This window comes from Mixophyes fleayi, chromosome 9 (genome assembly GCF_038048845.1).
Source record: "Mixophyes fleayi isolate aMixFle1 chromosome 9, aMixFle1.hap1, whole genome shotgun sequence".
Taxonomy (NCBI): domain Eukaryota; kingdom Metazoa; phylum Chordata; class Amphibia; order Anura; family Limnodynastidae; genus Mixophyes; species Mixophyes fleayi.
This window is the reverse complement of record NC_134410.1, coordinates 50739109-50752940: the sequence shown is the minus strand read 5'-3', so window position 1 is coordinate 50752940 and position 13832 is coordinate 50739109. Positions and strand designations below refer to the sequence as shown.

Sequence of the window (13832 nt, the reverse complement as noted above, 5' to 3'; positions counted from 1 at the left end):
AAGCAAACATTTGCTCCGATACACCCTAGATATGCAAAACAGACTGGCAGATGCTCAGACTAAACCTGGGTACCCACTACAGGTTTATCAGATTATCATGCCAATCACATGATAAACGACTGTTAGGTACGATACAGCATTAGAGTATACCCTCCCACTATCGTGTTTTATTATACCAAAGAACATCGTATTGTTTGATTTGATTTTAGAAACAGACTAAAAGTCATTATGAATGATGACAAAAAAATTCTGGAGTGTGTATGTTCTCAAGACCAGCAATGTAGGCAGATCTCCATAGAGTATACAGAGTCACAATCTTTTTAGCAGATGGTTATGACAGATGAAGAGCACAGATCTGATGGTAAATCGTGTAATTGATACACAAGCTGATTGGGACTGTCAGTCGTTGGTAAAAAATCGTTAAAGATATCGATTCGGGAGAAATTCTCTCTAGTGTGTACCCTGCTCAAGTTACATTTAAAACACATTTGATGTGAATTGCTTCAATGGATGTGGATTTGCACAATTGCTGGGGAAAATGTTTTTTCTTCTTGCCTTTTGGCGAATCCTAATTTCCTGCAATTTTAGCAGGAGACACGACTATCACTTACACGTGCCAAAATTACAAGTAAGAAAAAAATAAATAAAAATAAACACTAGACTACGACAAACAGCACATCTCTATGAAGGACAACGTGAAGGTACTGTGCATGCCTGAAGTTTCAATTAATGCTCTGCTGGCATCTTGTATTGTAATTTGTATTACCATATGGATATGAAGTTGTACTATACTGATCATTACATAGGCAGTTTTTTCAGCATGTTCTGTACCGTTTAGTAAGTACCAGCATATATAAGGATGGACAAGATGTTCCAAGCTAATCAAGAGTCTTCAGTTTGTATAATGTATTGTGCAAGTACAGTATGATGCCCGTCTAGTCTGAGCAATATTATGAGGAGGGCCAGTCACATCAATAGTAGTGAGGAGCAACCAAACTAAATAGCTGTAGACTATGAGCCCTTGCTGAGCAATGTACCACTTTCCACAACTTGCCCACAGACAAACACAAATAAGCCTTCCCATGCAAGGGCTTTATAATGTGGTATATAACTATATTCTGTGCAGTTAGACTCATCCAAAATAAATGCATTAATATAAGGTTGTAGGAGTCACCTTCACAGAGACCAAACTCCCAATAAATAAAAACGATTATGTAGAAATTATAATCCAGAATTATTTAAAGAATTAGAGCACAAGTGAGCAGTCCAGCCTTTATCCACTTTCAAGAAAAAAAAAATCCATATCCAAATATACTACATAATGAAAGGTTGTAACATGTACCTGCATCTACTGCAGCTAATCTTACAAATAAAAATCTAAACTTTTTTTTGAGTAATCAGATCAGAAAATTGTAATTGTGACTTTACAGCACTACAGTATATGTTGTCACTTTTATAGATAAATGTTATTGCAAATGTACTATTCTCACTACCAAATAAAAAAAAAATAAGAACATGTGGCATTCCTGGTACAGGGGGATACAATGGAATACTTTTAATGATTATGTATATACAAACTGTAAAAAAACAAAACAAAAAAAATAATAGTCACACAAACAAAAACAAAGGAAACATCAATTTAAAGTCACAAAGCAGGGTCTTGGGCCATAATGTGGGTGGCCAATATAGCATATATGAAATGTAGCATTCAATCTACCAACATCTGGTATTATGCAGCACCATTATTCCACAGGAAAAAAGTCAGGCGTTGTTCCAGAATATCCTATGAATGCTCGAATAGGTCCAGATCTGGTGACTGAGAAGGCCACGACATATGGATCACATCTGTGTCATGCTCAAACTATTGAGCAACCACACATGCTCTGTGGTGGGGGCATAGTCATCCTCCAAGAAGGAACATGGTGTGATGAACACTTGCCTTTTAGAGGAATGCCTGCACCCAAACCATGCCAGGAAGATGCAACCAAAGACATTACAGAACCACTAGAACCCTTCACTGTTAGAAACAAATAGACAGGACTGTAGAGTTCTTTAGGTTGGCGCTACGTGTCCATCAAGGACATAATAAATGGATGATTCATCTGACCATATCACATTCCTCCACTGCTTGATAGTCCATTGCCTGTTCTCTTTGCACTACTGAACTCACAATAATGCATTACCTGGTGTAATGAGCGGTTTATGCGCTGCATCAAATTATGATAACCTGCTCTGTGGAGTTCTCATTGGACAGTTTTTGATTAAATGTTTGTTTATGCCCCAGGCTGACATTTGTACTCAAATGACTTGCAGTTCCCTTGCCAGTATGGACTTGCAATTGAATAATGCATGGAGATCACGATCCTGAAGGATGCTCTTCCACCCATTGTTGTCTTTACAGAATATGTTTTTCCCTTGGAGTTCTATTTTGACATCAGCTGTGAAAATGTTGCTTGTGAAAGGCACCCAAATCATGACCTGTTCTCTATGCTGGCCTAGCCATAATTTGCATATGGATATTCAAAACAATGACACAAACAGCAGAAGCAATGCGCTTATCAGAATTGCCACACAAAATTGCAGCTTAGCCAACTACCATCTCTGGTTTTTTTTTACCTTTCAGCTTACATCCCCAACTATGATTTTAATCCACTCAACAGTATGCAGCTATTGACTCTTCCTTGGCTACACTTATATCCCAATAGTGTTTCCTCAATCTTTACCATCTGATAGGTATACAAGTTCTGGGGTCAGAGAACCAGTAAAAAGGTCTAACTTTAAGGAGAAATGAGCAGGTAGCAGTGAATCAAACACTAGCTTCAGTCACTTTTAATTATGATGGAGGGGGAAACATAACAGTATAGTACACACAGAACTTACTTACATAACCAGTTAAAAAAAAAAAAAAAAAAAAGAAACAACCCTTAAAAAGTACAATTAAAAAAAATATAATTAAAACAGAGCCCTTAATAAAAACAAAAAAATAATGCATCCAAACGGAGACAGCCGAAGAAATTATCAAGAAAAGAGAAAAACTTAGCGGTCGAGACATTGGCTTGCCAAATGGAGACTTACAGGAAATGTTTTGTAGCAGAAACCACTAGTAAGGTAAAAAAGCAGATATGAAAATCCCATAAGCTGTGAAATAGCTGCATCACCGATAACGATTATGTTGTGCAAGGGCTCATATAAGTAGGACAGTTTACAGACTGTACTGTGCAGAGGAGGAGATGTATACCTGATTGTGTAACCAACATTGTAAGATAAGAGGCAGACCACTGTTCTCAGGGTGTTTTGGTGATGAAAATTGCTCACTGAATCCTGATGAAAGAAAAGTACCACAACATCCTGACAAGTCATGTACACACATGTACACACGTATAACCAAGATTGTGCATAACTTATTCACAGAACAAGAGGAAAGGGACAAATCATACCTCTTACATAAGGAACAATCTGAAAATTGTTAAATAAAAATCATGTAAACGTGCAGGAATATCTATTGCTGTCATAAGTCAATGATCGTTATTTAGAGGATAATAAATGGTTGGAGTAAGCACTTTCTATTTTTCGATATTTTCCTTTAACATTGCCTAACGGCTGACTAAGAATGTAATCATGTCTCACAATCATAAAATATATGTATGCCAAAGGCAAGTAGAAGTCAAATGATGACAAGAGATCATGAAAACACAGCTTAATACAATGAAAACACAAAAAGTTATTTCCCTTTGCAAAAAAAAATATAAAAAAAAAAATTACAACATTAGTGAATAGGGCTTAGGCCTAGTTAATATTGGGTGAACTAGATAAGAAGGTTCCCACTTTTGAAAGAAGGCAGAACTCTAATAGGTTTTAGAATATTAAGGGATCTGTTTAAGAAGCGAAACCAAAATGGGCATTAATCTACATATAGAACCTCTCTGGAATAGTGCATAGCAGTTTCTCCATTCACTGGCTATTGGTGAAGAGGAAAACTACTTTGCTGAGGAGAAGGGGGGGTGTCAACGCCAGTGTTCCTTGAGCAGCTCTGTCACAGTAAATTGCAGTGGTGCTTATTAATATACCACTGTGATTGTCAGTGATGCATAAAGAAATGATGGCTACTGCTCTGGGATCATAGATAGACCCAATCTGATCCAGCAGACGTTGAGGATTATAAATTTTAGCTCAGGAACACCTGTCTATTCGCTAACTATGTCATTGGCATAGGACTTTGGTACTGGCTTTGCATGGTGCAGCTCAGGCTGGATGAGGGGTAGGGTGACATTTGTGATGGTGTGGCAGCCCCTTCAAATGTTTGCCATGAGGCCCAATAATGTCTAACTGCAACATGGAGTATATTGACCAAGCCATCAGTTCAGATGAGGATAATCTGGCTGTTAGCAATATATTCAGTGATTTTAAGAAATAACTTGTGGAACATTTCATACATAATCTGCACATTCAATGACCTGCAATAACCTCTGAGAACTGACAGACAGGATGCATGTTCTTTCCTGCAGCAAGTTGTGTCTCAGCATTATGCACAGTGTTCTAGCAGTTGTGTTTGTAGGGAAAGAGTACAGCAGAGTGTAAGGCAATGCTGTTGCTTTATACATACCTGCAGCTACCACTGTAGGGAGAAGGAAAATAAAGCATCTGGTAATAAACTTAAACTTGTTTTATTTTTACTGGGAAATAATGCAAGTTTAACTTTTATGCATTAAGCCTTGCACACAGTACATTCATAATAAGTATCATAGTGATAAAGCTCTGTAATCAATGTGCTTTTATAATATATCTATCAGGTTTCAACTTAGTAAATGAGTATGTGACTGCACTATGTGTAGTGTAAAAGCAGTGCCAGTAAGTAGCCACACTGCAGCTGAGGGGACTACTGAAACAGCTTGAAACCAGTTAATTTAATTTTCCCTGTAGACTTTGCCATTAGATCATTGATCACTTTTGAGAATCCAACTCTGCGGAAGTGGAATGTTGGAGATGGAAACCCGATTGCAGAGATTGAAGAAAAACGCAAATTAAGTTTACTTTTATAAGTTACAGTACTGAAAACTGCAGCTTTGAAAGTAATGTGTTCACTTAAAATGTCACATATGTTCACCTCTATCAATACAGTATCAAGCGCTGCCAAAGGCATTGTCATATCTAGAACAGTAAGAACACTTATCTTTCACCACTAATTTACATACCTCTACATCACAATGCTTCTGTATCTGTCCACAAAGAATACAGTGCATATCACTCAGCTCACATGGTGTCCTACAGCATACTCATGCCGCTACCGGAATGAGGCACAGCAATCAATCAATTGTAGGGCATAGTCAGAATGCCAGGATGTAACCCCAATGCATGGGAGTTACGCTGTGGCCCCTTGCCACACAACACATCTTCCTTTAAGGGGTGACAGTGTGAGCCAATGACAGATTCCAAGCTACTTCTAGTTCCCAATAAGTCATTGTGGCACTATGTATTAGCTCTCCATTTGTACCTTGCTGATGGTACCCCCTCTACCCATCCCTCCCTCTCTATGGTACCGACTGCAGCTCAGCACTCACCTTGTCCAGAGACACTTTAAGGCGCTAAACAGCATTACTTCCACGCAGGTCATTACTTTTCACCCTGCAATATACAAACCAACAAACCCCCCCCACATATATAAAAGTCTCAGTTACACAAGTAACTTTTTCTTAATAGTGTTAGCTGGTAGTTGTAGATGCTTTAGACCCTGTATCCACTGGCGTTATATTATAGGCCTTTACCAGCACTTTTAACACTATTGAAAACACACGTAACTGGGTCTAAGAGTCAGCGTTGCCACACACGTTCTTTTACTTGCACTTGGGTGCATTGCTATTTTCCAAACATTTCTTGATCCATTTATTGCAACTCAAAAATGTTAGCTAGCAACTGCATGACAAATGCAAATCAGAACACCATCATAAGCACATTGAAATATCAGAAGATGATATACATGACAGGTCTAAAGATTGATATTTTAATCGATCATAACATTGCTAGAATTAATTAGAACTTCCATCGTAGGTCATCATTACTGTCGGTCAAGCCAATACTTATGCAAATTGAGGCTTCTAACGGGACATAGGATTCAACAAGTTGTAATCATTGTAACGGTCACAAGAAGCTGCGATGTGATATTTTAATATTTGAATTCTATCAACCATCAAGTTAAAATTATACTCTTTTTGCATGATTGGGGCTGGTGGATTTGGCCCGAATACATCTTAGTATAAATTATGCTATAAAGATAATCATGTTCAAGAACAAAGTGAAAACACATAGATGACTTCAAAGAGCACAGATTATATTTAGCTCCTAAAACGATTAGCTTTGGCACAGAATCAAAGGGCAAAACTGCTTGGTTTAAAATAAGTTTATATGTCAAAATAAGCTAGCCTATAAAATACTTTGCTAAGTTTTATAAGGTGCTGTTAAAGAGCTTATATTTGTCATCTACACACAAGGTACTGGGAGAAACCTGCATGATTAGGTCTGCATCTTGTTTCCCTGTCACAAGATGTTTAAAAATGAAGGAGAAACATTATTATTTACTATTACCATTTATTTATTTAGCTCCACTAATTCTTCAGCGCTGTACTCACTCACATCAGTACCTGCCCCATTGGGGCATTTAGTCTAAATTCCCTAACACAGACAGACACAAAGACTAGGGTCAATTTGATAGCAGCCAATTAACCTACTAGTATGTTTTTGGAGAGTGGGAGGAAACCGGAGCACCCGGAGGAAACTCACGCAAACACGGGGAGAACATAGAAACTCCTCACAGATAAGGCCATGGTCGGGAATTGAACTCATGACCCCAGTGCTGTGAGGCAGAAGTGCTAACCACTTAGCCACCGTGCTACCATCTTAAAATGTTTGTTTTAAATATAGAAAAACCAGTTGTGCTCATACTTGCACACTATCACCTGAATGTCCAGGAGACTCCCAAATTCTGGGAAGGTCTCCCAGACTCCAGGCCATTCTCCCACATCCAGCCCACCTCGTTGTGCAGTGGGCAAGATGGGGGGCCTCCATTATGGGAATTGTGGCAACCAAATTGATCTGCAGTTGCTCGCCTGTTGTGCCTTGCAGTTCAAATAAATGCACTAATATCACAATCCTAGAGTATCCACTGCCGTCTTATTGTTATTCCCTTGTGAGTTCAGCATGGAACTTCTAAGATACCGTTGCTATGAAACATTAGCAAGTTGAGCTGTCTGGGCACTGAAACTCCTGCCACACAAACCCCAGCAACCATAGCTCTTTCAGTCACTGATGCCGCCTCTTGCAGTCATGCTATCAAAATTATACGTAACCAGAGCAATCCAACATTTTTAGCGCTCGTTTTCCCGGTGGCCGGAGCAACAATTGAATACGCCCCTTGGTGTCCTTCATTGAACAAGATTTTTAGCCCACTATTTGTACATGTGTAATTTGTAGAACCAAATACATGGATGCGCCAGACCCCTCGATTCCACTCTCTCGGATGTGGAATTCTCAGACTGCTATAATCAAAAGTGCACCATTGACACCTATAGGATTACGCCATTAGAATAGATCAAGAACTTAATTGTTATTTAATATTAACAAGGAAGCACTGTATGCACTGTCACTGTTCATTGTGAATCTGTTTTAAACCATGCTAGCATATTTAGCCTACGCATACAATGGCAATCAAATTCTGGGCTTGAAATGCAATGTATAATGCAAGTTAACTGCATGTAAACTGACATGAAAATAGAAATCATTATACCAATGATATTTACTTTTACATATATATTTATGCTTTGTCCGTCTGCATTTAATTTGTGCTCCAGTTCAATTTTTGTTTACATTCAGCTTAATGAGAGGACACTGAAGGTAATGAGTTGAACTTAAAGTTTAACTATGTGTTATGACTGCAATAAGATAACTTTCTACTTTGTCATAGAGGCATGGTTAAAAAAAACTAAAAAAAAATAAATTTCAGATTAGATGCATTTAGAAATGTGTTCAAAAGCACAAACGCAATGCAGTTTACAGGCAAAAAAAACCAGTACATACAGTTGCCTTCTTGGATGAAGAAATAGCCCGTTACACACACAGAAAAATGTTATGCTTTATATTATCTTTTAAAAACATAAAACTAAAATCTGCTTGGCATGTACACTATGCTATTAGAAGAATGTGTAAAATGCCAGCTATCCTTAGCAAATGATTTTATTGCAGTCAGGGTATTATAACCTTCAGCCAGAGAGATCTTGGATTTGTAGCGAGATCCAGTTATCAATCACACATTGCTGTCTTATCAGTATCTAAGTAGGCATATACTGTTTGACCCTAAATGAACACTGTTTACTTATAGCACCAATCATATATACAGTGCTGCATAATAATTAACATCAGTCCTTGCTCCATAGGAGCATACAGTCTAAATTCCCTAGAACACACACACATATTAGCATCCACTTTGGCAGAAGCTAATTAAACTAGCAGTAGTTTTTCGGACTATATGAGAAAATCGGAGCACCCAGAGTAAACCCACGCAAAGACATGGAGAACATACAAACTCCACAGACATAGGGGCCCTGGTCAGAATTGAACCCAGTGCTAGGAGGCAGCAATGCTAACCACTGTGCCACAGATTTGATGATGTGGAGAGGACGGTTGTACTGTGTTCTGGGTATTTGAGGAGCAGGAGAGTGTCTCTTTGGGGGATCTCATGCTTAGGTTGCAAATATATTTACAGTTATACATAAACTGGCATGTGTACCAAGTATTCCCATGTTCTCATTATTTCCAAATTGCCAGCAATTCTGGCATATACCTCTGCATCCTTGAAATGTAAGCCTGGGAAAAGAAGGAACCAAGAGACCTAAAAATAACCTGCAGGAATAATAATATCTATTAGTATGTGATCTATCACATATTCTGGATATCAATGTTATACAAAAAGGTAAATATTAATTCTGTACATTCAAGAATAGAAACATGTTATGACTTTCCTGCAGAAAAATTGCTAGAACAAGAGGACACGAGACTACAATAAAGATTGCCGTAAAATTAGACCACACTATGTTTACACAAGAGGTTAGAAGATAAGATAGTCTGCCAGTGCACTTAGGGATGAATGTAAAATATGATACCAGTGGGCATATTTACTAAACTGCAGGTTTGAAAAAGTGGAGATGTTACCAATAGCAACCAGATTCTAGCTGTCATTTTGTAGAATGTACTAAATAAATGACAGCTTGAATCTGATTGGTTGCTATAGACAACATCCCCACTTTTTCAAACCCGCAGTTTAGTAAATATACCCCAGTCACTTTTGAAAGAAGAGGATCAGAAAGGCAATGAAAAGAACCCAACAGATATGTGAATTGTATCTTCATTAAAGAGTACCTGATTGAGATATGCAAGTTATATTTTCATTTAAAATAAAACATTTTAGACAACCAGCCACATTAAGGGTTGTCCTGTCGGAAAATAATGTGGTTTCAGCAGTTTTAATCGCAGATATACAGTATATAAATAGACACATAATGAAATTGTGTGGTTAGGGAGGCGTTTACTCAATGTGAGGTGTTCCAAACTGACAAATGACAAACACCAGTGCTCCATGTGACCACTAACCTGGGATATTATTTTCATTTAATTATTCACCAAATTTAGCAATCTAAACGTAATCAAACAGTATTCAGATATGTGACATACACATTAACAGAGAGAGGAGTACAAACAAACATTTGTCTATGTACCTTGTTAAGATTACATTGCATAGTTTTTTTGCTTTACATTTCAAAATAATAGCTTACAGTATATGTAACCGTTAAGAAGTTTATTATAGTGGTATCTTAGTACAACTAAAATTACATGTGTAGAACCAAGCCTGGCTGATTATTCACCACTTCTGTAAACCACAAACACCAGAACACATTAACACAAGGTCTTCTAATTTGTGTATACATTCCATCAACCAGAGCTACAAGGAAAACTTGTCTGATGTCAGCTTTTCCACATTGGTAGTTTGCACCAAAACACCCACAGGGATATTATTTATTACAGGTCTCTAGTAGATGTATTTACATAGAAATGCTAATTGCTCAATTGTACAAGCTGTTTTTAAAGTAGTTTCCATTACAAAACAGACGTTACTAGACAAAAGCTACAGGAAGTCACGTCATAGTTTGATGGAAAAATATATTTAAAAAAAACAAAAAACACATCCTCTTTGCAGCAAGATATTTTAATACAAAAATACACTATACGATTAGTAATTCATCTATTCCTAGGGAAAAAGCGTGTCAGCCAAAATACCAGGAGAATCTGACACACAATAGGCTCAGAGACACTCGGATTATTTCAGCACCCTCTGTTTTACATTAGTTAGTAACCAAAACTATGATTTAAATAACAGTTTTGGGTATTGGACACTGGCTTCCAGAGACGTAAAATAGCATAGGAGCAAGGATACACCCATACATACTTGAATAGCACCACAAAGCTCTATGCAAAAAGTAATTCAGGCCTGCCTCATGCTGTTGCTGACAGCCCACTCTCTTGTTTGCACATCCCTGGGAGTTGTAACTGACCAATGCAGCAGTGAATAGATCTGCAACTGTGGGGGGAAATTGGAATCCTGCAGTTATGGATGGAGGCGTTAAACAAATTTAACAAAAAAAATAATATTTTTTTTGGGTGTCATCACCAGAATATAGGCTCTACGGACATATTCTGCAGGTATAGGAGTTAGTGTAAACATTGTGGGGGGGGGTTTGTATATCAAGGAAGAATATCATCATCAGCATTTATTTATATAGCGCCACCGATTCCGCAGCGCTGTACAGGGAACTCATTCACATCAGTCCCTGCCCTATTGGAGCTTACAGTCTAAATTGAGAGAGACAGAAACAGACAGACAGAGACAGAGACTAGGGTCAGTTTTGATAGCAGCACCTACCAGTATGTTTTTGGAGTGTGGGAGGAAACCGGAGCACCCGGCGGAAACCCGCGCAAACAGGGGGAGAACATACAAACTCCTCACAGATAAGGTCATGGTCGGGAATTGAACGCATGACCCCAGTGCTGTAAGGCAGAAGTGCTAACCACTGAGCCACTGTGCTGCCCACATGAATATTACATATCTGGAAAAAGAATGACTGAATATAACAGATTTTTGATATTTTACTCAAAGCATTAAGAAGACTTTTAATGCAATGCTTAAAAAAATAATGAAATGATATAAAAAGTATAAATCTGACAACTAAAACAGGTAAGGCTTTCTGAGGTTCAATTTTAAACACTAAATAAAATGAATTTCAATAAAGGTAACTCTTAAATAAGAACATTTTCCAAAACTAAGCTCCCATCCCCAGGTGGAAATCTGTGGGAGCGCTTCCCATGTGGGATTCCTTACAGTAAAACAGCCTTGTCCTGCAGGTGCTGGGGAGGTTGTTAACCAGGAACAAAGACTGCTATCAGTGAACACCCCTCATTTTACCCTACTGACTGCAGTGCCTAGAAGAAGGCAGCTCCTAACTCCAATTAAGTGGTAACTAAAGGACCCCCAGGCAAACTATTTTCAGATGGCATTGTTGAAGAGGAAACTTGGCGATTCTTCTCATAAACCAAAATATGTGGATGATTCAAATCACAAGTCTCAGAGTGAATTTAATTTCTGGTTAAATTGTCTTTTAGTTAAGTACAGCAAATCAGAGGTGTACCCATAAAAAAAAAACTCTACAGTTGCACTGACTTGTTTTTTGGTTATACATACTTAGGAAAAAATAGAAATATTGAAATCAAGGATTGATTTAGCCACCTCACTATCTGTAGTAACCAGCTCACTGATCTTCTATATAATGGAGGTTTTCTGCTCCTACGTGAACTTGGACATCTTGTCACTAATCTGACAGCCCTAATAATTAATGTACAATCACCTTTCCGAGGATGTATTCTGTCAGCAATCCTACTAGAAATAATTTACTTGACACAATCACCATCTGGGATATGACCGACAACCTGCAGTGTATCTAACAATAACGAGCTTTGTGTAAGTGATCAGTGCTACAACCCATTCATTTGTAGTCAGCCCCTTGAATGAACCAAATGAGTCACTCACTCAGTTTTGCATTTAGGGACTTTTGCTTGTGATACCAGCAAGTGTTGCATAGCAGAAAAATATGAAATTCTAGCTAGTGATAATCAAAAGCATGATTAGTTAAATTCCCGCTAGCAAGCAGTGCACATGCAGCACTTGTTAAAACTACAAATGTTTAATGGACTTGTATAAATAAGTGTTAATATCCTAAAAGGGTCATTCATCAATACTAAAACAATCATACTGGCATTATATGTAGACTTAACCTCATGTATCAGATGCCCATTGTCCCATAGATTGTAAGCTTGCGAGCAGGGCCTTCTCACCTCTTTGTCTGTTTTACCCAGTTTGTTTATTAGTTTACTGTGTTTGTCCCAAATTGTAAAGCACTACAGAATATCTTGGCACTATATAAATAAATGTTGATGATTACATTTAAAACTAAAAATGGCTTATGTTTAACATATGCCCCTATTGTCAAACATGTATATAATTTACATATTGGATCATAGGGACACATATCAGCAAATAGAGACATGTTCATAAATTACCAACACTATGCAGCACTATATTAAAAAAAGAAAATAAAATTACATAGCAATTATTATTTAGTGAAATTCATTCCATTACAACTAACATTACTCCCTGTGGCATATACTGAGTAGCACAAGCAGCTGGCAGACAACTTTGCCCAAGTGCCACTCACATTCGTCCCCCAGTATTAGTGCCAATCACAGCTGTAATTAAGGTGTGCTGTCAGATATAACACAGGTACATGTAGTTCATCTTTACAGCATAACCTCCTTCCTGACAGTCACTTGTAACCAGCACCCAATGATCGGAATATGTGCAACAGCCTCATCACCACTCCCAAATCCTAATAACACACATCAGCATCCCGTTACCAGATCACTACCCCTGGTCCACTACCCCTGGTCCACCACCCCAGCAGCATCCCATTACCAGACCACTACCCCTGGTCCACCCCAGCCAGCATCCTATCACCCACCCACCAGAAAGCCCGGCAGCATGACTCCCCCTCACCCTGCACACCCGTTATCCACCCGGTTCCCTCGTACAGCCCCAGTACATGCACCTCACCCACCTATTAGCAGCAGCCGGCGGAGATGATAACGACAGATCAGTGGATCTCCCAGGCGGTCACTCAGATCTCCCGTCTCCCAGCCGCCGCCTCCTCAGGTAAATGACCGACAATAACCTCGAGCTCCGGAAACCCGCCGGCACGTCATCTGATTCGATGGGGGGCAGCCAATCAGCGCCGCCCCCTACTCTACCGCCCTTTTCCATTGCCATCGTATGTCAACTAAGGGGGGATTCCAATGACGCATGCGCAGTACCATTACATGTGTTGCACGGGGCTTATTGTTCTACGTGCAAATGGGTGTAATCCGGCTGTTACATTACAGACCCCGTAGGACATGAATGGTCACTGGACCACTACGATTGCATCAGCAGGATAGAGACCTATTGCTCCTTTTTAAGAGTTTGTGCGTCTGTCAATATTTTTCTCTTCGCATTTTTTGTTCATTAATATTATTAATATTATGAACCACGACAGCTACATTAGTCCTATAATAATCATTGATAACAGCTTCATACCCTGAGATTTCAGTGTTATATTATACTTGCCGAATTTAAGCAGTGATTAACATCCAAATTTATGAGCAGCATCCGGTGGGGGCAGGGAATATCGTGACAGTTACTGAAT

At 38.7% G+C, this 13832-nt stretch overlaps 1 protein-coding gene across 5 annotated transcripts in view; it reads right to left on the bottom strand.

Annotated features, from left to right (window-relative positions):
• Nucleotides 1–13307, bottom strand: part of ACSL4 (acyl-CoA synthetase long chain family member 4) — a 45215-nt gene extending 31908 nt beyond the window's left edge. For 2 of the 5 annotated variants that reach the window (XM_075184330.1, XM_075184334.1), the window contains exon 1: nucleotides 13209–13307. The gene's annotated coding sequence lies outside the window, so the exon portion shown is untranslated. The remainder of the gene's footprint in view (nucleotides 1–13208) is intronic. The other 3 variants (XM_075184336.1, XM_075184337.1, XM_075184331.1) reach the window with 3 other exon arrangements.
• Between the last annotated feature and the right edge of the window lie 525 nt (nucleotides 13308–13832).